Source organism: Phallusia mammillata, chromosome 6 (assembly GCF_965637545.1).
Source record: "Phallusia mammillata chromosome 6, kaPhaMamm4.hap1.1, whole genome shotgun sequence".
Lineage (NCBI taxonomy): Eukaryota > Metazoa > Chordata > Ascidiacea > Phlebobranchia > Ascidiidae > Phallusia > Phallusia mammillata.
Window position 1 is genome coordinate 13116571 of NC_137257.1, and position 25987 is coordinate 13142557.

General features: G+C 37.5%; 15 non-coding genes across 15 annotated transcripts; all 15 read left to right on the top strand.

Annotated features, from left to right (window-relative positions):
* The first annotated feature begins 343 nt into the window (after window positions 1-343).
* Window positions 344-415, top strand: Trnad-guc (transfer RNA aspartic acid (anticodon GUC)). Its single transcript has one exon. It is a non-coding gene; the product is annotated as a tRNA-Asp (tRNA).
* A 1324-nt stretch (window positions 416-1739) lies between these two features.
* Trnad-guc (transfer RNA aspartic acid (anticodon GUC)) lies at window positions 1740-1811 on the top strand. The gene has a single exon. It is a non-coding gene; the product is annotated as a tRNA-Asp (tRNA).
* A 1324-nt stretch (window positions 1812-3135) lies between these two features.
* Trnad-guc (transfer RNA aspartic acid (anticodon GUC)) lies at window positions 3136-3207 on the top strand. Its single transcript has one exon. It is a non-coding gene; the product is annotated as a tRNA-Asp (tRNA).
* A 1536-nt stretch (window positions 3208-4743) lies between these two features.
* On the top strand, window positions 4744-4815 carry Trnad-guc (transfer RNA aspartic acid (anticodon GUC)). Its single transcript has one exon. It is a non-coding gene; the product is annotated as a tRNA-Asp (tRNA).
* Window positions 4816-6351: 1536 nt separating this feature from the next.
* Trnad-guc (transfer RNA aspartic acid (anticodon GUC)) lies at window positions 6352-6423 on the top strand. Its single transcript has one exon. It is a non-coding gene; the product is annotated as a tRNA-Asp (tRNA).
* A 1536-nt stretch (window positions 6424-7959) lies between these two features.
* On the top strand, window positions 7960-8031 carry Trnad-guc (transfer RNA aspartic acid (anticodon GUC)). The gene has a single exon. It is a non-coding gene; the product is annotated as a tRNA-Asp (tRNA).
* A 4121-nt stretch (window positions 8032-12152) lies between these two features.
* Window positions 12153-12224, top strand: Trnad-guc (transfer RNA aspartic acid (anticodon GUC)). The gene has a single exon. It is a non-coding gene; the product is annotated as a tRNA-Asp (tRNA).
* A 993-nt stretch (window positions 12225-13217) lies between these two features.
* Window positions 13218-13289, top strand: Trnad-guc (transfer RNA aspartic acid (anticodon GUC)). The gene has a single exon. It is a non-coding gene; the product is annotated as a tRNA-Asp (tRNA).
* A 1324-nt stretch (window positions 13290-14613) lies between these two features.
* Window positions 14614-14685, top strand: Trnad-guc (transfer RNA aspartic acid (anticodon GUC)). The gene has a single exon. It is a non-coding gene; the product is annotated as a tRNA-Asp (tRNA).
* A 1324-nt stretch (window positions 14686-16009) lies between these two features.
* Window positions 16010-16081, top strand: Trnad-guc (transfer RNA aspartic acid (anticodon GUC)). The gene has a single exon. It is a non-coding gene; the product is annotated as a tRNA-Asp (tRNA).
* Window positions 16082-18801: 2720 nt separating this feature from the next.
* Trnad-guc (transfer RNA aspartic acid (anticodon GUC)) lies at window positions 18802-18873 on the top strand. Its single transcript has one exon. It is a non-coding gene; the product is annotated as a tRNA-Asp (tRNA).
* Window positions 18874-20197: 1324 nt separating this feature from the next.
* Trnad-guc (transfer RNA aspartic acid (anticodon GUC)) lies at window positions 20198-20269 on the top strand. Its single transcript has one exon. It is a non-coding gene; the product is annotated as a tRNA-Asp (tRNA).
* A 1324-nt stretch (window positions 20270-21593) lies between these two features.
* Trnad-guc (transfer RNA aspartic acid (anticodon GUC)) lies at window positions 21594-21665 on the top strand. The gene has a single exon. It is a non-coding gene; the product is annotated as a tRNA-Asp (tRNA).
* Window positions 21666-24385: 2720 nt separating this feature from the next.
* On the top strand, window positions 24386-24457 carry Trnad-guc (transfer RNA aspartic acid (anticodon GUC)). Its single transcript has one exon. It is a non-coding gene; the product is annotated as a tRNA-Asp (tRNA).
* Window positions 24458-25781: 1324 nt separating this feature from the next.
* On the top strand, window positions 25782-25853 carry Trnad-guc (transfer RNA aspartic acid (anticodon GUC)). Its single transcript has one exon. It is a non-coding gene; the product is annotated as a tRNA-Asp (tRNA).
* The last annotated feature ends 134 nt before the right edge of the window (window positions 25854-25987 follow it).

A 25987-nucleotide genomic window follows, 5' to 3' on the forward strand; every position in this document is an offset into this window, starting at 1 on the left:
ATCAAATTGTTTTGCATTGTTTCTTTTCAACAAATAGTTGTTGTTTTATTCAAGAAGTTCGATGGTGTGGACTATCAGCCAACCATTATATACGTAACTTTGCCAGAAAAAAAGTTTAAGAAGTCAACGTGTTTTTCAAGTGCCGCGTTTAAACTTTGCGTTTCGACTTCGTATCAGACATTTATTTTGTTTAATGAGATAAGACTGCTTATCAGAAAAAGTCCGCTCTTCAAAGTTAGCGTGGTACGCTTATAGTGATTAACTAACGTTTTAAGTTTTGTTTATGTTTGCGAAAAACATTTCTTCAGAATTGACATTCCAATAATTAACAACATGTTTCATGTCCTCGTTAGTATAGGGGTAAGTATCCCCGCCTGTCACGCGGGAGACCGGGGTTCGATTCCCCGACGGGGAGCGTTTGTTATTTTTTCTGCATTATCTGTGAGATTTTAGTTGACAACAGTTGACTTTCAACGCCAAAAAAGTACAAAAATGCATTACTAACATGCTTTTTCTGGTTTGAACAGATTCCTTGAGAAACCTCAAAGTTTTGTGCAAGAATGTCTGAAATCAGAAGAATGATGTGCACTAGTTTAATATTTTGCTTTATTGCAAGTGATGAAAATAAGCACATGACTGCTTGAAGACGAAGACACGAAAAAGCCACAAAAAGAAGGTAATTGCGAAAGTACATCAACGCGATGGAACAAACTTGATGAAAACATCTATATATATTTCAACGCATATCTTTAATAAGTAAAATATGTCTTTCAAATGCTCTTGAAGTTACCAGTGTTCTATTACACTGCTGTTAGCATTTGTCGACAATGGCGGCCATGTTGCGTTCTGAGGACTTGAGAAACAAGGGAAGAACAAGAACGAGTAGATTTGGAAGATGATTCAATGTCCGATATAGGTTTAAAAGCCGTTTTTCTTGCAAGCGGTACCGCTGCCTTTCCTCTGTAACAGTGACCAACATTAGTTGGGCTGCTGAATGATTTTCTTGCTCGTTTCGTTGATTGAAAGGTTTCATTTTCATGAGAGTTTAAATGAGACTCATCAGTTAGCGAGCAATTATCGTCATCGTCTTCGGTGCGAGAGCGCTTTTTCGAAATTACAGCACCCCGCTTTGACACAAAACTGTTATCGAACCTATTGCGTAACCGATTCCTGGGACAGGAATAAGCTCTTTGGATTTTTCTTTTGCTCACCAGTTCGACCTTCAACGTTTCATCAAGAGCCTGAGAAAAAAGATTACGTTCGTAAAAACAGTTTGTTCAAAGTTAAGATTGACAACAATATGAAAGTGGTCAAGTAATTTAGTTAATTTTGCCGTAACACTTGTGTACAACTTACCATGCTAAGGAGATAAACTGCTACATCCGGGGTGGTATTCATCAAATTGTTTTGCATTGTTTCTTTTCAACAAATAGTTGTTGTTTTATTCAAGAAGTTCGATGGTGTGGACTATCAGCCAACCATTATATACGTAACTTTGCCAGAAAAAAAGTTTAAGAAGTCAACGTGTTTTTCAAGTGCCGCGTTTAAACTTTGCGTTTCGACTTCGTATCAGACATTTATTTTGTTTAATGAGATAAGACTGCTTATCAGAAAAAGTCCGCTCTTCAAAGTTAGCGTGGTACGCTTATAGTGATTAACTAACGTTTTAAGTTTTGTTTATGTTTGCGAAAAACATTTCTTCAGAATTGACATTCCAATAATTAACAACATGTTTCATGTCCTCGTTAGTATAGTGGTAAGTATCCCCGCCTGTCACGCGGGAGACCGGGGTTCGATTCCCCGACGGGGAGCGTTTGTTATTTTTTCTGCATTATCTGTGAGATTTTAGTTGACAACAGTTGACTTTCAACGCCAAAAAAGTACAAAAATGCATTACTAACATGCTTTTTCTGGTTTGAACAGATTCCTTGAGAAACCTCAAAGTTTTGCGCAAGAATGTCTGAAATCAGAAGAATGATGTGCACTAGTTTAATATTTTGCTTTATTGCAAGTGATGAAAATAAGCACATGACTGCTTGAAGACGAAGACACGAAAAAGCCACAAAAAGAAGGTAATTGCGAAAGTACATCAACGCGATGGAACAAACTTGATGAAAACATCTATATATATTTCAACGCATATCTTTAATAAGTAAAATATGTCTTTCAAATGCTCTTGAAGTTACCAGTGTTCTATTACACTGCTGTTAGCATTTGTCGACAATGGCGGCCATGTTGCGTTCTGAGGACTTGAGAAACAAGGGAAGAACAAGAACGAGTAGATTTGGAAGATGATTCAATGTCCGATATAGGTTTAAAAGCCGTTTTTCTTGCAAGCGGTACCGCTGCCTTTCCTCTGTAACAGTGACCAACATTAGTTGGGCTGCTGAATGATTTTCTTGCTCGTTTCGTTGATTGAAAGGTTACATTTTCATGAGAGTTTAAATGAGACTCATCAGTTAGCGAGCAATTATCGTCATCGTCTTCGGTGCGAGAGCGCTTTTTCGAAATTACAGCACCCCGCTTTGACACAAAACTGTTATCGAACCTATTGCGTAACCGATTCCTGGGACAGGAATAAGCTCTTTGGATTTTTCTTTTGCTCACCAGTTCGACCTTCAACGTTTCATCAAGAGCCTGCGAAAAAAGATTACGTTCGTAAAAACAGTTTGTTCAAAGTTAAGATTGACAACAATATGAAAGTGGTCAAGTAATTTAGTTAATTTTGCCGTAACACTTGTGTACAACTTACCATGCTAAGGAGATAAACTGCTACATCCGGGGTGGTATTCATCAATTTGTTTTGCATTGTTTCTTTTCAACAAATAGTTGTTGTTTTATTCAAGAAGTTCGATGGTGTGGACTATCAGCCAACCATTATATACGTAACTTTGCCAGAAAACAAGTTTAAGAAGTCAACGTGTTTTTCAAGTGCCGCGTTTAAACTTTGCGTTTCGACTTCGTATCAGACATTTATTTTGTTTAATGAGATAAGACTGCTTATCAGAAAAAGTCCGCTCTTCAAAGTTAGCGTGGTACGCTTATAGTGATTAACTAACGTTTTAAGTTTTGTTTATGTTTGCGAAAAACATTTCTTCAGAATTGACATTCCAATAATTAACAACATGTTTCATGTCCTCGTTAGTATAGGGGTAAGTATCCCCGCCTGTCACGCGGGAGACCGGGGTTCGATTCCCCGACGGGGAGCGTTTGTTATTTTTTCTGCATTATCTGTGAGATTTTAGTTGACAACAGTTGACTTTCAACGCCAAAAAAGTACAAAAATGCATTACTAACATGCTTTTTCTGGTTTGAACAGATTCCTTGAGAAACCTCAAAGTTTTGTGCAAGAATGTCTGAAATCAGAAGAATGATGTGCACTAGTTTAATATTTTGCTTTATTGCAAGTGATGAAAATAAGCACATGACTGCTTGAAGACGAAGACACGAAAAAGCCACAAAAAGAAGGTAATTGCGAAAGTACATCAACGCGATGGAACAAACTTGATGAAAACATCTATATATATTTCAACGCATATCTTTAATAAGTAAAATATGTCTTTCATATGCTCTTGAAGTTACCAGTGTTCTATTACACTGCTGTTAGCATTTGTCGACAATGGCGGCCATGTTGCGTTCTGAGGACTTGAGAAACAAGGGAAGAACAAGAACGAGTAGATTTGGAAGATGATTCAATGTCCGATATAGGTTTAAAAGCCGTTTTTCTTGCAAGCGGTACCGCTGCCTTTCCTCTGTAACAGTGACCAACATTAGTTGGGCTGCTGAATGATTTTCTTGCTCGTTTCGTTGATTGAAAGGTTTCATTTTCATGAGAGTTTAAATGAGACTCATCAGTTAGCGAGCAATTATCGTCATCGTCTTCGGTGCGAGAGCGCTTTTTCGAAATTACAGCACCCCGCTTTGACACAAAACTGTTATCGAACCTATTGCGTAACCGATTCCTATGTAACAGTGAACAACATTAGATGGGCTGCTGAATGATTTTCTTGCTCGTTTCGTTGATTGAAAGGTTTCATTTTCATGAGAGTTTAAATGAGACTCATCAGTTAGCGAGCAATTATTGTCATCGTCTTCGGTGCGAGAGCGCTTTTTCGAAATTACAGCACCCCGCTTTGACACAAAACTGTTATCGAACCTATTGCGTAACCGATTCCTGGGACAGGAATAAGCTCTTTGGATTTTTCTTTTGCTCACCAGTTCGACCTTCAACGTTTCATCAAGAGCCTGCGAAAAAAGATTACGTTCGTAAAAACAGTTTGTTCAAAGTTAAGATTGACAACAATATGAAAGTGGTCAAGTAATTTAGTTAATTTTGCCGTAACACTTGTGTACAACTTACCATGCTAAGGAGATAAATTGCTACATCCGGGGTGGTATTCATCAATTTGTTTTGCATCGTTTCTTTTCAACAAATAGTTGTTGTTTTATTCAAGAAGTTCGATGGTGTGGACTATCAGCCAACCATTATATACGTAACTTTGCCAGAAAAAAAGTTTAAGAAGTCAACGTGTTTTTCAAGTGCCGCGTTTAAACTTTGCGTTTCGACTTCGTATCAGACATTTATTTTGTTTAATGAGATAAGACTGCTTATCAGAAAAAGTCCGCTCTTCAAAGTTAGCGTGGTACGCTTATAGTGATTAACTAACGTTTTAAGTTTTGTTTATGTTTGCGAAAAACATTTCTTCAGAATTGACATTCCAATAATTAACAACATGTTTCATGTCCTCGTTAGTATAGGGGTAAGTATCCCCGCCTGTCACGCGGGAGACCGGGGTTCGATTCCCCGACGGGGAGCGTTTGTTATTTTTTCTGCATTATCTGTGAGATTTTAGTTGACAACAGTTGACTTTCAACGCCAAAAAAGTACAAAAATGCATTACTAACATGCTTTTTCTGGTTTGAACAGATTCCTTGAGAAACCTCAAAGTTTTGTGCAAGAATGTCTGAAATCAGAAGAATGATGTGCACTAGTTTAATATTTTGCTTTATTGCAAGTGATGAAAATAAGCACATGACTGCTTGAAGACGAAGACACGAAAAAGCCACAAAAAGAAGGTAATTGCGAAAGTACATCAACGCGATGGAACAAACTTGATGAAAACATCTATATATATTTCAACGCATATCTTTAATAAGTAAAATATGTCTTTCATATGCTCTTGAAGTTACCAGTGTTCTATTACACTGCTGTTAGCATTTGTCGACAATGGCGGCCATGTTGCGTTCTGAGGACTTGAGAAACAAGGGAAGAACAAGAACGAGTAGATTTGGAAGATGATTCAATGTCCGATATAGGTTTAAAAGCCGTTTTTCTTGCAAGCGGTACCGCTGCCTTTCCTCTGTAACAGTGACCAACATTAGTTGGGCTGCTGAATGATTTTCTTGCTCGTTTCGTTGATTGAAAGGTTTCATTTTCATGAGAGTTTAAATGAGACTCATCAGTTAGCGAGCAATTATCGTCATCGTCTTCGGTGCGAGAGCGCTTTTTCGAAATTACAGCACCCCGCTTTGACACAAAACTGTTATCGAACCTATTGCGTAACCGATTCCTATGTAACAGTGAACAACATTAGATGGGCTGCTGAATGATTTTCTTGCTCGTTTCGTTGATTGAAAGGTTTCATTTTCATGAGAGTTTAAATGAGACTCATCAGTTAGCGAGCAATTATTGTCATCGTCTTCGGTGCGAGAGCGCTTTTTCGAAATTACAGCACCCCGCTTTGACACAAAACTGTTATCGAACCTATTGCGTAACCGATTCCTGGGACAGGAATAAGCTCTTTGGATTTTTCTTTTGCTCACCAGTTCGACCTTCAACGTTTCATCAAGAGCCTGCGAAAAAAGATTACGTTCGTAAAAACAGTTTGTTCAAAGTTAAGATTGACAACAATATGAAAGTGGTCAAGTAATTTAGTTAATTTTGCCGTAACACTTGTGTACAACTTACCATGCTAAGGAGATAAATTGCTACATCCGGGGTGGTATTCATCAATTTGTTTTGCATCGTTTCTTTTCAACAAATAGTTGTTGTTTTATTCAAGAAGTTCGATGGTGTGGACTATCAGCCAACCATTATATACGTAACTTTGCCAGAAAACAAGTTTAAGAAGTCAACGTGTTTTTCAAGTGCCGCGTTTAAACTTTGCGTTTCGACTTCGTATCAGACATTTATTTTGTTTAATGAGATAAGACTGCTTATCAGAAAAAGTCCGCTCTTCAAAGTTAGCGTGGTACGCTTATAGTGATTAACTAACGTTTTAAGTTTTGTTTATGTTTGCGAAAAACATTTCTTCAGAATTGACATTCCAATAATTAACAACATGTTTCATGTCCTCGTTAGTATAGGGGTAAGTATCCCCGCCTGTCACGCGGGAGACCGGGGTTCGATTCCCCGACGGGGAGCGTTTGTTATTTTTTCTGCATTATCTGTGAGATTTTAGTTGACAACAGTTGACTTTCAACGCCAAAAAAGTACAAAAATGCATTACTAACATGCTTTTTCTGGTTTGAACAGATTCCTTGAGAAACCTCAAAGTTTTGTGCAAGAATGTCTGAAATCAGAAGAATGATGTGCACTAGTTTAATATTTTGCTTTATTGCAAGTGATGAAAATAAGCACATGACTGCTTGAAGACGAAGACACGAAAAAGCCACAAAAAGAAGGTAATTGCGAAAGTACATCAACGCGATGGAACAAACTTGATGAAAACATCTATATATATTTCAACGCATATCTTTAATAAGTAAAATATGTCTTTCATATGCTCTTGAAGTTACCAGTGTTCTATTACACTGCTGTTAGCATTTGTCGACAATGGCGGCCATGTTGCGTTCTGAGGACTTGAGAAACAAGGGAAGAACAAGAACGAGTAGATTTGGAAGATGATTCAATGTCCGATATAGGTTTAAAAGCCGTTTTTCTTGCAAGCGGTACCGCTGCCTTTCCTCTGTAACAGTGACCAACATTAGTTGGGCTGCTGAATGATTTTCTTGCTCGTTTCGTTGATTGAAAGGTTTCATTTTCATGAGAGTTTAAATGAGACTCATCAGTTAGCGAGCAATTATCGTCATCGTCTTCGGTGCGAGAGCGCTTTTTCGAAATTACAGCACCCCGCTTTGACACAAAACTGTTATCGAACCTATTGCGTAACCGATTCCTATGTAACAGTGAACAACATTAGATGGGCTGCTGAATGATTTTCTTGCTCGTTTCGTTGATTGAAAGGTTTCATTTTCATGAGAGTTTAAATGAGACTCATCAGTTAGCGAGCAATTATTGTCATCGTCTTCGGTGCGAGAGCGCTTTTTCGAAATTACAGCACCCCGCTTTGACACAAAACTGTTATCGAACCTATTGCGTAACCGATTCCTGGGACAGGAATAAGCTCTTTGGATTTTTCTTTTGCTCACCAGTTCGACCTTCAACGTTTCATCAAGAGCCTGCGAAAAAAGATTACGTTCGTAAAAACAGTTTGTTCAAAGTTAAGATTGACAACAATATGAAAGTGGTCAAGTAATTTAGTTAATTTTGCCGTAACACTTGTGTACAACTTACCATGCTAAGGAGATAAATTGCTACATCCGGGGTGGTATTCATCAATTTGTTTTGCATCGTTTCTTTTCAACAAATAGTTGTTGTTTTATTCAAGAAGTTCGATGGTGTGGACTATCAGCCAACCATTATATACGTAACTTTGCCAGAAAAAAAGTTTAAGAAGTCAACGTGTTTTTCAAGTGCCGCGTTTAAACTTTGCGTTTCGACTTCGTATCAGACATTTATTTTGTTTAATGAGATAAGACTGCTTATCAGAAAAAGTCCGCTCTTCAAAGTTAGCGTGGTACGCTTATAGTGATTAACTAACGTTTTAAGTTTTGTTTATGTTTGCGAAAAACATTTCTTCAGAATTGACATTCCAATAATTAACAACATGTTTCATGTCCTCGTTAGTATAGTGGTAAGTATCCCCGCCTGTCACGCGGGAGACCGGGCTTCGATTCCCCGACGGGGAGCGTTTGGTATTTTTTCTGCATTATCTGTGAGATTTTAGTTGACAACAGTTGACTTTCAACGCCAAAAAAGTACAAAAATCCATTACTAACATGCTTTTTCTGGTTTGAACAGATTCCTTGAGAAACCTCAAAGTTTTGTGCAACAATGTCTGAAATCAAAAAAATGATGTGCACTAGTTTAATATTTTGCTTTATTGCAAGTGATGAAAATAAGCACATGACTGCTTGAAGACGAAGACACGAAAAAGACACAAAAAGAAGGTAATTGCGAAAGTACATCAACGCGATGGAACAAACTTGATGAAAACATCTATATATATTTCAACGCATATCTTTAATAAGTAAAATATGTCTTTCATATGCTCTTGAAGTTACCAGTGTTCTATTACACTGCTGTTAGCATTTGTCGACAATGGCGGCCATGTTGCGTTCTGAGGACTTGAGAAACAAGGGAAGAACAAGAACGAGTAGATTTGGAAGATGATTCAATGTCCGATATAGGTTTAAAAGCCGTTTTTCTTGCAAGCGGTACCGCTGCCTTTCCTATGTAACAGTGAACAACATTAGTTGGGCTGCTGAATGATTTTCTTGCTCGTTTCGTTGATTGAAAGGTTTCATTTTCATGAGAGTTTAAATGAGACTCATCAGTTAGCGAGCAATTATTGTCATCGTCTTCGGTGCGAGAGCGCTTTTTCGAAATTACAGCACCCCGCTTTGACACAAAACTGTTATCGAACCTATTGCGTAACCGATTCCTGGGACAGGAATAAGCTCTTTGGATTTTTCTTTTGCTCACCAGTTCGACCTTCAACGTTTCATCAAGAGCCTGCGAAAAAAGATTACGTTCGTAAAAACAGTTTGTTCAAAGTTAAGATTGACAACAATATGAAAGTGGTCAAGTAATTTAGTTAATTTTGCCGTAACACTTGTGTACAACTTACCATGCTAAGGAGATAAACTGCTACATCCGGGGTGGTATTCATCAAATTGTTTTGCATTGTTTCTTTTCAACAAATAGTTGTTGTTTTATTCAAGAAGTTCGATGGTGTGGACTATCAGCCAACCATTATATACGTAACTTTGCCAGAAAACAAGTTTAAGAAGTCAACGTGTTTTTCAAGTGCCGCGTTTAAACTTTGCGTTTCGACTTCGTATCAGACATTTATTTTGTTTAATGAGATAAGACTGCTTATCAGAAAAAGTCCGCTCTTCAAAGTTAGCGTGGTACGCTTATAGTGATTAACTAACGTTTTAAGTTCTGTTTATGTTTGCGAAAAACATTTCTTCACAATTGACATTCCAATAATTAACAACATGTTTCATGTCCTCGTTAGTATAGTGGTAAGTATCCCCGCCTGTCACGCGTGAGACCGGTGTTCGATTCCCCGGCGGGGAGCGTTTGTTATTTTTTCTGCATTATCTGTGAGATTTTAGTTGACAACAGTTGACTTTCAACGCCAAAAAAGTACAAAAATGCATTACTAACATGCTTTTTCTGGTTTGAACAGATTCCTTGAGAAACCTCAAAGTTTTGTGCAACAATGTCTGAAATCAGAAAAATGATGTGCACTAGTTTAATATTTTGCTTTATTGCAAGTGATGAAAATAAGCACATGACTGCTTGAAGACGAAGACACGAAAAAGCCACAAAAAGAAGGTAATTGCGAAAGTACATCAACGCGATGGAACAAACTTGATGAAAACATCTAAGTTGTATCTATTTCAACGCATATCTTTAATAAGTAAAATATGTCTTTCATATGGTCTTGAAGTTACCAGTGTTCTATTACACTGCTGTTAGCATTTGTCGACAATGGCGGCCATGTTGCGTTCTGAGGACTTGAGAAACAAGGGAAGAACAAGAACGAGTAGATTTGGAAGATGATTGAATGTCCGATATAGGTTTAAAAGCCGTTTTTCTTGCAAGCGGTACCGCTGCCTTTCCTCTGTAACAGTGAACAACATTAGTTGGGCTGCTGAATGATTTTCTTGCTCGTTTCGTTGATTGAAAGGTTTCATTTTCATGAGAGTTTAAATGAGACTCATCAGTTAGCGAGCAATTATTGTCATCGTCTTCGGTGCGAGAGCGCTTTTTCGAAATTACAGCACCCCGCTTTGACACAAAACTGTTATCGAACCTATTGCGTAACCGATTCCTGGGACAGGAATAAGCTCTTTGGATTTTTCTTTTGCTCACCAGTTCGACCTTCAACGTTTCATCAAGAGCCTGCGAAAAAAGATTACGTTCGTAAAAACAGTTTGTTCAAAGTTAAGATTGACAACAATATGAAAGTGGTCAAGTAATTTAGTTAATTTTGCCGTAACACTTGTGTACAACTTACCATGCTAAGGAGATAAACTGCTACATCCGGGGTGGTATTCATCAATTTGTTTTGCATTGTTTCTTTTCAACAAATAGTTGTTGTTTTATTCAAGAAGTTCGATGGTGTGGACTATCAGCCAACCATTATATACGGAACTTTGCCAGAAAAAAAGTTTAAGAAGTCAACGTGTTTTTCAAGTGCCGCGTTTAAACTTTGCGTTTCGACTTCGTATCAGACATTTATTTTGTTTAATGAGATAAGACTGCTTATCAGAAAAAGTCCGCTCTTCAAAGTTAGCGTGGTACGCTTATAGTGATTAACTAACGTTTTAAGTTTTGTTTATGTTTGCGAAAAACATTTCTTCAGAATTGACATTCCAATAATTAACAACATGTTTCATGTCCTCGTTAGTATAGTGGTAAGTATCCCCGCCTGTCACGCGTGAGACCGGTGTTCGATTCCCCGGCGGGGAGCGTTTGTTATTTTTTCTGCATTATCTGTGAGATTTTAGTTGACAACAGTTGACTTTCAACGCCAAAAAAGTACAAAAATGCATTACTAACATGCTTTTTCTGGTTTGAACAGATTCCTTGAGAAACCTCAAAGTTTTGTGCAAGAATGTCTGAAATCAGAAAAATGATGTGCACTAGTTTAATATTTTGCTTTATTGCAAGTGATGAAAATAAGCACATGACTGCTTGAAGACGAAGACACGAAAAAGCCACAAAAAGAAGGTAATTGCGAAAGTACATCAACGCGATGGAACAAACTTGATGAAAACATCTATATATATTTCAACGCATATCTTTAATGAGTAAAATATGTCTTTCATATGGTCTTGAAGTTACCAGTGTTCTATTACACTGCTGTTAGCATTTGTCGACAATGGCGGCCATGTTGCGTTCTGAGGACTTGAGAAACAAGGGAAGAACAAGAACGAGTAGATTTGGAAGATGATTCAATGTCCGATATAGGTTTAAAAGCCGTTTTTCTTGCAAGCGGTACCGCTGCCTTTCCTCTGTAACAGTGAACAACATTAGTTGGGCTGCTGAATGATTTTCTTGCTCGTTTCGTTGATTGAAAGGTTTCATTTTCATGAGAGTTTAAATGAGACTCATCAGTTAGCGAGCAATTATTGTCATCGTCTTCGGTGCGAGAGCGCTTTTTCGAAATTACAGCACCCCGCTTTGACACAAAACTGTTATTGAACCTATTGCGTAACCGATTCCTGGGACAGGAATAAGCTCTTTGGATTTTTCTTTTGCTCACCAGTTCGACCTTCAACGTTTCATCAAGAGCCTGCGAAAAAAGATTACGTTCGTAAAAACAGTTTGTTCAAAGTTAAGATTGACAACAATATGAAAGTGGTCAAGTAATTTAGTTAATTTTGCCGTAACACTTGTGTACAACTTACCATGCTAAGGAGATAAACTGCTACATCCGGGGTGGTATTCATCAATTTGTTTTGCATTGTTTCTTTTCAACAAATATTTGTTGTTTTATTCAAGAAGTTCGATGGTGTGGACTATCAGCCAACCATTATATACGTAACTTTGACAGAAAACAAGTTTAAGAAGTCAACGTGTTTTTCAAGTGCCGCGTTTAAACTTTGCGTTTCGAATTCGTATCAGACATTTATTTTGTTTAATGAGATAAGACTGCTTATCAGAAAAAATCCGCTCTTCAAAGTTAGCGTGGTACGCTTATAGTGATTAACTAACGTTTTAAGTTTTGTTTATGTTTGCGAAAAACATTTCTTCAGAATTGACATTCCAATAATTAACAACATGTTTCATGTCCTCGTTAGTATAGTGGTACGTATCCCCGCCTGTCACGCGGGAGACCGGGGTTCGATTCCCCGACGGGGAGCGTTTGTTATTTTTTCTGCATTATCTGTGAGATTTTAGTTGACAACAGTTGACTTTCAACGCCAAAAAAGTACAAAAATCCATTACTAACATGCTTTTTCTGGTTTGAACAGATTCCTTGAGAAACCTCAAAGTTTTGTGCAACAATGTCTGAAATCAAAAAAATGATGTGCACTAGTTTAATATTTTGCTTTATTGCAAGTGATGAAAATAAGCACATGACTGCTTGAAGACGAAGACACGAAAAAGACACAAAAAGAAGGTAATTGCGAAAGTACATCAACGCGATGGAACAAACTTGATGAAAACATCTATATATATTTCAACGCATATCTTTAATAAGTAAAATATGTCTTTCATATGCTCTTGAAGTTACCAGTGTTCTATTACACTGCTGTTAGCATTTGTCGACAATGGCGGCCATGTTGCGTTCTGAGAACTTGAGAAACAAGGGAAGAACAAGAACGAGTAGATTTGGAAGATGATTCAATGTCCGATATAGGTTTAAAAGCCGTTTTTCTTGCAAGCGGTACCGCTGCCTTTCCTCTGTAACAGTGAACAACATTAGTTGGGCTGCTGAATGATTTTCTTGCTCGTTTCGTTACCATGCTAAGGAGATAAACTGCTACATCCGGGTTGGTATTCATCAAATTGTTTTGCATTGTTTCTTTTCAACAAATAGTTGTTGTTTTATTCAAGAAGTTCGATGGTGTGGACTATCAGCCAACCATTATATAGGCCTACGGAACTTTGACAGAAAACAAGTTTAAGAAGTCAACGTGTTTTTCAAGTGCCGCGTTTAAACTTTGCGTTTCGACTTCGTATCAGACATTTATTTTGTTTAATGAGATAAGACTGCTTATCAGAAAAAGTCCGCTCTTCAAAGTTAGCGTGGTACGCTTATAGTGATTAACTAACGTTTTAAGTTTTGTTTATGTTTGCGAAAAACATTTCTTCAGAATTGACATTCCAATAATTAACAACATGTTTTATGTCCTCGTTAGTATAGTGGTAAGTATCCCCGCCTGTCACGCGGGAGACCGGGGTTCGATTCCCCGACGGGGAGCGTTTGTTATTTTTTCGGCATTATCTGTGAGATTTTAGTTGACAACAGTTGACTTTCAACGCCAAAAAAGTACAAAAATGCATTACTAACATGCTTTTTCTGGTTTGAACAGATTTCTTGAGAAACCTCAAAGTTTTGTGCAACAATGTCTGAAATCAAAAAAATGATGTGCACTAGTTTAATATTTTGCTTTATTGCAAGTGATGAAAATAAGCACATGACTGCTTGAAGACGAAGACACGAAAAAGCCACAAAAAGAAGGTAATTGCGAAAGTACATCAACGCGATGGAACAAACTTGATGAAAACATCTATATATATTTCAACGCATATCTTTAATAAGTAAAATATGTCTTTCATATGCTCTTGAAGTTACCAGTGTTCTATTACACTGCTGTTAGCATTTCTCGACAATGGCGGCCATGTTGCGTTCTGAGGACTTGAGAAACAAGGGAAGAACAAGAACGAGTAGATTTGGAAGATGATTCAATGTCCGATATAGGTTTAAAAGCCGTTTTTCTTGCAAGCGGTACCGCTGCCTTTCCTCTGTAACAGTGAACAACATTAGTTGGGCTGCTGAATGATTTTCTTGCTCGTTTCGTTGATTGAAAGGTTTCATTTTCATGAGAGTTTAAATGAGACTCATCAGTTAGCGAGCAATTATTGTCATCGTCTTCGGTGCGAGAGCGCTTTTTCGAAATTACAGCACCCCGCTTTGACACAAAACTGTTATCGAACCTATTGCGTAACCGATTCCTGGGACAGGAATAAGCTCTTTGGATTTTTCTTTTGCTCACCAGTTCGACCTTCAACGTTTCATCAAGAGCCTGCGAAAAAAGATTACGTTCGTAAAAACAGTTTGTTCAAAGTTAAGATTGACAACAATATGAAAGTGGTCAAGTAATTTAGTTAATTTTGCCGTAACACTTGTGTACAACTTACCATGCTAAGGAGATAAACTGCTACATCCGGGGTGGTATTCATCAATTTGTTTTGCATTGTTTCTTTTCAACAAATAGTTGTTGTTTTATTCAAGAAGTTCGATGGTGTGGACTATCAGCCAACCATTATATACGTAACTTTGCCAGAAAAAAAGTTTAAGAAGTCAACGTGTTTTTCAAGTGCCGCGTTTAAACTTTGCGTTTCGACTTCGTATCAGACATTTATTTTGTTTAATGAGATAAGACTGCTTATCAGAAAAAGTCCGCTCTTTAAAGTTAGCGTGGTACGCTTATAGTGATTAACTAACGTTTTAAGTTTTGTTTATGTTTGCGAAAAACATTTCTTCAGAATTGACATTCCAATAATTAACAACATGTTTCATGTCCTCGTTAGTATAGTGGTAAGTATCCCCGCCTGTCACGCGGGAGACCGGGGTTCGATTCCCCGACGGGGAGCGTTTGTTATTTTTTCTGCATTATCTGTGAGATTTTAGTTGACAACAGTTGACTTTCAACGCCAAAAAAGTACAAAAATCCATTACTAACATGCTTTTTCTGGTTTGAACAGATTCCTTGAGAAACCTCAAAGTTTTGTGCAACAATGTCTGAAATCAAAAAAATGATGTGCACTAGTTTAATATTTTGCTTTATTGCAAGTGATGAAAATAAGCACATGACTGCTTGAAGACGAAGACACGAAAAAGCCACAAAAAGAAGGTAATTGCGAAAGTACATCAACGCGATGGAACAAACTTGATGAAAACATCTATATATATTTCAACGCATATCTTTAATAAGTAAAATATGTCTTTCATATGCTCTTGAAGTTACCAGTGTTCTATTACACTGCTGTTAGCATTTGTCGACAATGGCGGCCATGTTGCGTTCTGAGGACTTGAGAAACAAGGGAAGAACAAGAACGAGTAGATTTGGAAGATGATTCAATGTCCGATATAGGTTTAAAAGCCGTTTTTCTTGCAAGCGGTACCGCTGCCTTTCCTCTGTAACAGTGACCAACATTAGTTGGGCTGCTGAATGATTTTCTTGCTCGTTTCGTTGATTGAAAGTTTTCATTTTCATGAGAGTTTAAATGAGACTCATCAGTTAGCGAGCAATTATTGTCATCGTCTTCGGTGCGAGAGCGCTTTTTCGAAATTACAGCACCCCGCTTTGACACAAAACTGTTATCGAACCTATTGCGTAACCGATTCCTGGGAGAGGAACAAGCTCTTTGGATTTTTCTTTTGCTCACCAGTTCGACCTTCAACGTTTCATCAAGAGCCTGCGAAAAAAGATTACGTTCGTAAAAACAGTTTGTTCAAAGTTAAGATTGACAACAATATGAAAGTGGTCAAGTAATTTAGTTAATTTTGCCGTAACACTTGTGTACAACTTACCATGCTAAGGAGATAAACTGCTACATCCGGGGTGGTATTCATCAATTTGTTTTGCATTGTTTCTTTTCAACAAATAGTTGTTGTTTTATTCAAGAAGTTCGATGGTGTGGACTATCAGCCAACCATTATATACGTAACTTTGCCAGAAAAAAAGTTTAAGAAGTCAACGTGTTTTTCAAGTGCCGCGTTTAAACTTTGCGTTTCGACTTCGTATCAGACATTTATTTTGTTTAATGAGATAAGACTGCTTATCAGAAAAAGTCCGCTCTTCAAAGTTAGCGTGGTACGCTTATAGTGATTAACTAACGTTTTAAGTTTTGTTTATGTTTGCGAAAAACATTTCTTCAGAATTGACATTCCAATAATTAACAACATGTTTCATGTCCTCGTTAGTATAGTGGTAAGTATCCCCGCCTGTCACGCGGGAGACCGGGGTTCGATTCCCCGACGGGGAGCGTTTGTTATTTTTTCTGCATTATCTGTGAGATTTTAGTTGACAACAGTTGACTTTCAACGCCAAAAAAGTACAAAAATCCATTACTAACATGCTTTTTCTGGTTTGAACAGATTCCTTGAGAAACCTCAAAGTTTTGTGCAACAATGTCTGAAATCAAAAAAATGATGTGCACTAGTTTAATATTTTGCTTTATTGCAAGTGATGAAAATAAGCACATGACTGCTTGAAGACGAAGACACGAAAAAGCCACAAAAAGAAGGTAATTGCGAAAGTACATCAACGCGATGGAACAAACTTGATGAAAACATCTATATATATTTCAACGCATATCTTTAATAAGTAAAATATGTCTTTCATATGCTCTTGAAGTTACCAGTGTTCTATTACACTGCTGTTAGCATTTGTCGACAATGGCGGCCATGTTGCGTTCTGAGGACTTGAGAAACAAGGGAAGAACAAGAACGAGTAGATTTGGAAGATGATTCAATGTCCGATATAGGTTTAAAAGCCGTTTTTCTTGCAAGCGGTACCGCTGCCTTTCCTCTGTAACAGTGACCAACATTAGTTGGGCTGCTGAATGATTTTCTTGCTCGTTTCGTTGATTGAAAGTTTTCATTTTCATGAGAGTTTAAATGAGACTCATCAGTTAGCGAGCAATTATTGTCATCGTCTTCGGTGCGAGAGCGCTTTTTCGAAATTACAGCACCCCGCTTTGACACAAAACTGTTATCGAACCTATTGCGTAACCGATTCCTGGGACAGGAATAAGCTCTTTGGATTTTTCTTTTGCTCACCAGTTCGACCTTCAACGTTTCATCAAGAGCCTGCGAAAAAAGATTACGTTCGTAAAAACAGTTTGTTCAAAGTTAAGATTGACAACAATATGAAAGTGGTCAAGTAATTTAGTTAATTTTGCCGTAACACTTGTGTACAACTTACCATGCTAAGGAGATAAACTGCTACATCCGGGGTGGTATTCATCAAATTGTTTTGCATTGTTTCTTTTCAACAAATAGTTGTTGTTTTATTCAAGAAGTTCGATGGTGTGGACTATCAGCCAACCATTATATACGTAACTTTGCCAGAAAAAAAGTTTAAGAAGTCAACGTGTTTTTCAAGTGCCGCGTTTAAACTTTGCGTTTCGACTTCGTATCAGACATTTATTTTGTTTAATGAGATAAGACTGCTTATCAGAAAAAATCCGCTCTTCAAAGTTAGCGTGGTACGCTTATAGTGATTAACTAACGTTTTAAGTTTTGTTTATGTTTGCGAAAAACATTTCTTCAGAATTGACATTCCAATAATTAACAACATGTTTCATGTCCTCGTTAGTATAGTGGTAAGTATCCCCGCCTGTCACGTGGGAGACCGGGGTTCGATTCCCCGACTGGGAGCGTTTGGTATTTTTTCTGCATTATCTGTGAGATTTTAGTTGACAACAGTTGACTTTCAACGCCAAAAAAGTACAAAAATCCATTACTAACATGCTTTTTCTGGTTTGAACAGATTCCTTGAGAAACCTCAAAGTTTTGTGCAACAATGTCTGAAATCAAAAAAATGATGTGCACTAGTTTAATATTTTGCTTTATTGCAAGTGATGAAAATAAGCACATGACGGCTTGAAGACGAAGACACGAAAAAGACACAAAAAGAAGGTAATTGCGAAAGTACATCAACGCGATGGAACAAACTTGATGAAAACATCTATATATATTTCAACGCATATCTTTAATAAGTAAAATATGTCTTTCATATGCTCTTGAAGTTACCAGTGTTCTATTACACTGCTGTTAGCATTTCTCGACAATGGCGGCCATGTTGCGTTCTGAGGACTTGAGAAACAAGGGAAGAACAAGAACGAGTAGATTTGGAAGATGATTCAATGTCCGATATAGGTTTAAAAGCCGTTTTTCTTGCAAGCGGTACCGCTGCCTTTCCTCTGTAACAGTGAACAACATTAGTTGGGCTGCTGAATGATTTTCTTGCTCGTTTCGTTGATTGAAAGGTTTCATTTTCATGAGAGTTTAAATGAGACTCATCAGTTAGCGAGCAATTATTGTCATCGTCTTCGGTGCGAGAGCGCTTTTTCGAAATTACAGCACCCCGCTTTGACACAAAACTGTTATCGAACCTATTGCGTAACCGATTCCTGGGAGAGGAACAAGCTCTTTGGATTTTTCTTTTGCTCACCAGTTCGACCTTCAACGTTTCATCAAGAGCCTGCGAAAAAAGATTACGTTCGTAAAAACAGTTTGTTCAAAGTTAAGATTGACAACAATATGAAAGTGGTCAAGTAATTTAGTTAATTTTGCCGTAACACTTGTGTACAACTTACCATGCTAAGGAGATAAACTGCTACATCCGGGGTGGTATTCATCAATTTGTTTTGCATTGTTTCTTTTCAACAAATAGTTGTTGTTTTATTCAAGAAGTTCGATGGTGTGGACTATCAGCCAACCATTATATACGTAACTTTGCCAGAAAAAAAGTTTAAGAAGTCAACGTGTTTTTCAAGTGCCGCGTTTAAACTTTGCGTTTCGACTTCGTATCAGACATTTATTTTGTTTAATGAGATAAGACTGCTTATCAGAAAAAGTCCGCTCTTTAAAGTTAGCGTGGTACGCTTATAGTGATTAACTAACGTTTTAAGTTTTGTTTATGTTTGCGAAAAACATTTCTTCAGAATTGACATTCCAATAATTAACAACATGTTTTATGTCCTCGTTAGTATAGTGGTAAGTATCCCCGCCTGTCACGCGGGAGACCGGGGTTCGATTCCCCGACGGGGAGCGTTTGTTATTTTTTCTGCATTATCTGTGAGATTTTAGTTGACAACAGTTGACTTTCAACGCCAAAAAAGTACAAAAATGCATTACTAACATGCTTTTTCTGGTTTGAACAGATTTCTTGAGAAACCTCAAAGTTTTGTGCAACAATGTCTGAAATCAAAAAAATGATGTGCACTAGTTTAATATTTTGCTTTATTGCAAGTGATGAAAATAAGCACATGACGGCTTGAAGACGAAGACACGAAAAAGCCACAAAAAGAAGGTAATTGCGAAAGTACATCAACGCGATGGAACAAACTTGATGAAAACATCTATATATATTTCAACGCATATCTTTAATAAGTAAAATATGTCTTTCATATGCTCTTGAAGTTACCAGTGTTCTATTACACTGCTGTTAGCATTTGTCGACAATGGCGGCCATGTTGCGTTCTGAGGACTTGAGAAACAAGGGAAGAACAAGAACGAGTAGATTTGGAAGATGATTCAATGTCCGATATAGGTTTAAAAGCCGTTTTTCTTGCAAGCGGTACCGCTGCCTTTCCTATGTAACAGTGAACAACATTAGTTGGGCTGCTGAATGATTTTCTTGCTCGTTTCGTTGATTGAAAGGTTTCATTTTCATGAGAGTTTAAATGAGACTCATCAGTTAGCGAGCAATTATTGTCATCGTCTTCGGTGCGAGAGCGCTTTTTCGAAATTACAGCACCCCGCTTTGACACAAAACTGTTATCGAACCTATTGCGTAACCGATTCCTGGGACAGGAATAAGCTCTTTGGATTTTTCTTTTGCTCACCAGTTCGACCTTCAACGTTTCATCAAGAGCCTGCGAAAAAAGATTACGTTCGTAAAAACAGTTTGTTCAAAGTTAAGATTGACAACAATATGAAAGTGGTCAAGTAATTTAGTTAATTTTGCCGTAACACTTGTGTACAACTTACCATGCTAAGGAGATAAACTGCTACATCCGGGGTGGTATTCATCAATTTGTTTTGCATTGTTTCTTTTCAACAAATAGTTGTTGTTTTATTCAAGAAGTTCGATGGTGTGGACTATCAGCCAACCATTATATACGTAACTTTGCCAGAAAAAAAGTTTAAGAAGTCAACGTGTTTTTCAAGTGCCGCGTTTAAACTTTGCGTTTCGACTTCGTATCAGACATTTATTTTGTTTAATGAGATAAGACTGCTTATCAGAAAAAGTCCGCTCTTTAAAGTTAGCGTGGTACGCTTATAGTGATTAACTAACGTTTTAAGTTTTGTTTATGTTTGCGAAAAACATTTCTTCAGAATTGACATTCCAATAATTAACAACATGTTTCATGTCCTCGTTAGTATAGTGGTAAGTATCCCCGCCTGTCACGCGGGAGACCGGGGTTCGATTCCCCGACGGGGAGCGTTTGTTATTTTTTCTGCATTATCTGTGAGATTTTAGTTGACAACAGTTGACTTTCAACGCCAAAAAAGTACAAAAATCCATTACTAACATGCTTTTTCTGGTTTGAACAGATTCCTTGAGAAACCTCAAAGTTTTGTGCAACAATGTCTGAAATCAAAAAAATGATGTGCACTAGTTTAATATTTTGCTTTATTGCAAGTGATGAAAATAAGCACATGACTGCTTGAAGACGAAGACACGAAAAAGCCACAAAAAGAAGGTAATTGCGAAAGTACATCAACGCGATGGAACAAACTTGATGAAAACATCTATATATATTTCAACGCATATCTTTAATAAGTAAAATATGTCTTTCATATGCTCTTGAAGTTACCAGTGTTCTATTACACTGCTGTTAGCATTTGTCGACAATGGCGGCCATGTTGCGTTCTGAGGACTTGAGAAACAAGGGAAGAACAAGAACGAGTAGATTTGGAAGATGATTCAATGTCCGATATAGGTTTAAAAGCCGTTTTTCTTGCAAGCGGTACCGCTGCCTTTCCTCTGTAACAGTGACCAACATTAGTTGGGCTGCTGAATGATTTTCTTGCTCGTTTCGTTGATTGAAAGTTTTCATTTTCATGAGAGTTTAAATGAGACTCATCAGTTAGCGAGCAATTATTGTCATCGTCTTCGGTGCGAGAGCGCTTTTTCGAAATTACAGCACCCCGCTTTGACACAAAACTGTTATCGAACCTATTGCGTAACCGATTCCTGGGAGAGGAACAAGCTCTTTGGATTTTTCTTTTGCTCACCAGTTCGACCTTCAACGTTTCATCAAGAGCCTGCGAAAAAAGATTACGTTCGTAAAAACAGTTTGTTCAAAGTTAAGATTGACAACAATATGAAAGTGGTCAAGTAATTTAGTTAATTTTGCCGTAACACTTGTGTACAACTTACCATGCTAAGGAGATAAACTGCTACATCCGGGGTGGTATTCATCAATTTGTTTTGCATTGTTTCTTTTCAACAAATAGTTGTTGTTTTATTCAAGAAGTTCGATGGTGTGGACTATCAGCCAACCATTATATACGTAACTTTGCCAGAAAAAAAGTTTAAGAAGTCAACGTGTTTTTCAAGTGCCGCGTTTAAACTTTGCGTTTCGACTTCGTATCAGACATTTATTTTGTTTAATGAGATAAGACTGCTTATCAGAAAAAGTCCGCTCTTCAAAGTTAGCGTGGTACGCTTATAGTGATTAACTAACGTTTTAAGTTTTGTTTATGTTTGCGAAAAACATTTCTTCAGAATTGACATTCCAATAATTAACAACATGTTTCATGTCCTCGTTAGTATAGTGGTAAGTATCCCCGCCTGTCACGCGGGAGACCGGGGTTCGATTCCCCGACGGGGAGCGTTTGTTATTTTTTCTGCATTATCTGTGAGATTTTAGTTGACAACAGTTGACTTTCAACGCCAAAAAAGTACAAAAATCCATTACTAACATGCTTTTTCTGGTTTGAACAGATTCCTTGAGAAACCTCAAAGTTTTGTGCAACAATGTCTGAAATCAAAAAAATGATGTGCACTAGTTTAATATTTTGCTTTATTGCAAGTGATGAAAATAAGCACATGACTGCTTGAAGACGAAGACACGAAAAAGCCACAAAAAGAAGGTAATTGCGAAAGTACATCAACGCGATGGAACAAACTTGATGAAAACATCTATATATATTTCAACGCATATCTTTAATAAGTAAAATATGTCTTTCATATGCTCTTGAAGTTACCAGTGTTCTATTACACTGCTGTTAGCATTTGTCGACAATGGCGGCCATGTTGCGTTCTGAGGACTTGAGAAACAAGGGAAGAACAAGAACGAGTAGATTTGGAAGATGATTCAATGTCCGATATAGGTTTAAAAGCCGTTTTTCTTGCAAGCGGTACCGCTGCCTTTCCTCTGTAACAGTGACCAACATTAGTTGGGCTGCTGAATGATTTTCTTGCTCGTTTCGTTGATTGAAAGTTTTCATTTTCATGAGAGTTTAAATGAGACTCATCAGTTAGCGAGCAATTATTGTCATCGTCTTCGGTGCGAGAGCGCTTTTTCGAAATTACAGCACCCCGCTTTGACACAAAACTGTTATCGAACCTATTGCGTAACCGATTCCTGGGACAGGAATAAGCTCTTTGGATTTTTCTTTTGCTCACCAGTTCGACCTTCAACGTTTCATCAAGAGCCTGCGAAAAAAGATTACGTTCGTAAAAACAGTTTGTTCAAAGTTAAGATTGACAACAATATGAAAGTGGTCAAGTAATTTAGTTAATTTTGCCGTAACACTTGTGTACAACTTACCATGCTAAGGAGATAAACTGCTACATCCGGGGTGGTATTCATCAAATTGTTTTGCATTGTTTCTTTTCAACAAATAGTTGTTGTTTTATTCAAGAAGTTCGATGGTGTGGACTATCAGCCAACCATTATATACGTAACTTTGCCAGAAAAAAAGTTTAAGAAGTCAACGTGTTTTTCAAGTGCCGCGTTTAAACTTTGCGTTTCGACTTCGTATCAGACATTTATTTTGTTTAATGAGATAAGACTGCTTATCAGAAAAAATCCGCTCTTCAAAGTTAGCGTGGTACGCTTATAGTGATTAACTAACGTTTTAAGTTTTGTTTATGTTTGCGAAAAACATTTCTTCAGAATTGACATTCCAATAATTAACAACATGTTTCATGTCCTCGTTAGTATAGTGGTAAGTATCCCCGCCTGTCACGTGGGAGACCGGGGTTCGATTCCCCGACTGGGAGCGTTTGGTATTTTTTCTGCATTATCTGTGAGATTTTAGTTGACAACAGTTGACTTTCAACGCCAAAAAAGTACAAAAATCCATTACTAACATGCTTTTTCTGGTTTGAACAGATTCCTTGAGAAACCTCAAAGTTTTGTGCAACAATGTCTGAAATCAAAAAAATGATGTGCACTAGTTTAATATTTTGCTTTATTGCAAGTGATGAAAATAAGCACATGACGGCTTGAAGACGAAGACACGAAAAAGACACAAAAAGAAGGTAATTGCGAAAGTACATCAACGCGATGGAACAAACTTGATGAAAACATCTATATATATTTCAACGCATATCTTTAATAAGTAAAATATGTCTTTCATATGCTCTTGAAGTTACCAGTGTTCTATTACACTGCTGTTAGCATTTCTCGACAATGGCGGCCATGTTGCGTTCTGAGGACTTGAGAAACAAGGGAAGAACAAGAACGAGTAGATTTGGAAGATGATTCAATGTCCGATATAGGTTTAAAAGCCGTTTTTCTTGCAAGCGGTACCGCTGCCTTTCCTCTGTAACAGTGAACAACATTAGTTGGGCTGCTGAATGATTTTCTTGCTCGTTTCGTTGATTGAAAGGTTTCATTTTCATGAGAGTTTAAATGAGACTCATCAGTTAGCGAGCAATTATTGTCATCGTCTTCGGTGCGAGAGCGCTTTTTCGAAATTACAGCACCCCGCTTTGACACAAAACTGTTATCGAACCTATTGCGTAACCGATTCCTGGGAGAGGAACAAGCTCTTTGGATTTTTCTTTTGCTCACCAGTTCGACCTTCAACGTTTCATCAAGAGCCTGCGAAAAAAGATTACGTTCGTAAAAACAGTTTGTTCAAAGTTAAGATTGACAACAATATGAAAGTGGTCAAGTAATTTAGTTAATTTTGCCGTAACACTTGTGTACAACTTACCATGCTAAGGAGATAAACTGCTACATCCGGGGTGGTATTCATCAATTTGTTTTGCATTGTTTCTTTTCAACAAATAGTTGTTGTTTTATTCAAGAAGTTCGATGGTGTGGACTATCAGCCAACCATTATATACGTAACTTTGCCAGAAAAAAAGTTTAAGAAGTCAACGTGTTTTTCAAGTGCCGCGTTTAAACTTTGCGTTTCGACTTCGTATCAGACATTTATTTTGTTTAATGAGATAAGACTGCTTATCAGAAAAAGTCCGCTCTTTAAAGTTAGCGTGGTACGCTTATAGTGATTAACTAACGTTTTAAGTTTTGTTTATGTTTGCGAAAAACATTTCTTCAGAATTGACATTCCAATAATTAACAACATGTTTTATGTCCTCGTTAGTATAGTGGTAAGTATCCCCGCCTGTCACGCGGGAGACCGGGGTTCGATTCCCCGACGGGGAGCGTTTGTTATTTTTTCTGCATTATCTGTGAGATTTTAGTTGACAACAGTTGACTTTCAACGCCAAAAAAGTACAAAAATGCATTACTAACATGCTTTTTCTGGTTTGAACAGATTTCTTGAGAAACCTCAAAGTTTTGTGCAACAATGTCTGAAATCAAAAAAATGATGTGCACTAGTTTAATATTTTGCTTTATTGCAAGTGATGAAAATAAGCACATGACGGCTTGAAGACGAAGACACGAAAAAGCCACAAAAAGAAGGTAATTGCGAAAGTACATCAACGCGATGGAACAAACTTGATGAAAACATCTATATATATTTCAACGCATATCTTTAATAAGTAAAATATGTCTTTCATATGCTCTTGAAGTTACCAGTGTTCTATTACACTGCTGTTAGCATTTGTCGACAATGGCGGCCATGTTGCGTTCTGAGGACTTGAGAAACAAGGGAAGAACAAGAACGAGTAGATTTGGAAGATGATTCAATGTCCGATATAGGTTTAAAAGCCGTTTTTCTTGCAAGCGGTACCGCTGCCTTTCCTATGTAACAGTGAACAACATTAGTTGGGCTGCTGAATGATTTTCTTGCTCGTTTCGTTGATTGAAAGGTTTCATTTTCATGAGAGTTTAAATGAGACTCATCAGTTAGCGAGCAATTATTGTCATCGTCTTCGGTGCGAGAGCGCTTTTTCGAAATTACAGCACCCCGCTTTGACACAAAACTGTTATCGAACCTATTGCGTAACCGATTCCTGGGACAGGAATAAGCTCTTTGGATTTTTCTTTTGCTCACCAGTTCGACCTTCAACGTTTCATCAAGAGCCTGCGAAAAAAGATTACGTTCGTAAAAACAGTTTGTTCAAAGTTAAGATTGACAACAATATGAAAGTGGTCAAGTAATTTAGTTAATTTTGCCGTAACACTTGTGTACAACTTACCATGCTAAGGAGATAAACTGCTACATCCGGGGTGGTATTCATCAATTTGTTTTGCATTGTTTCTTTTCAACAAATAGTTGTTGTTTTATTCAAGAAGTTCGATGGTGTGGACTATCAGCCAACCATTATATACGTAACTTTGCCAGAAAAAAAGTTTAAGAAGTCAACGTGTTTTTCAAGTGCCGCGTTTAAACTTTGCGTTTCGACTTCGTATCAGACATTTATTTTGTTTAATGAGATAAGACTGCTTATCAGAAAAAGTCCGCTCTTTAAAGTTAGCGTGGTACGCTTATAGTGATTAACTAACGTTTTAAGTTTTGTTTATGTTTGCGAAAAACATTTCTTCAGAATTGACATTCCAATAATTAACAACATGTTTTATGTCCTCGTTAGTATAGTGGTAAGTATCCCCGCCTGTCACGCGGGAGACCGGGGTTCGATTCCCCGACGGGGAGCGTTTGTTATTTTTTCTGCATTATCTGTGAGATTTTAGTTGACAACAGTTGACTTTCAACGCCAAAAAAGTACAAAAATGCATTACTAACATGCTTTTTCTGGTTTGAACAGATTTCTTGAGAAACCTCAAAGT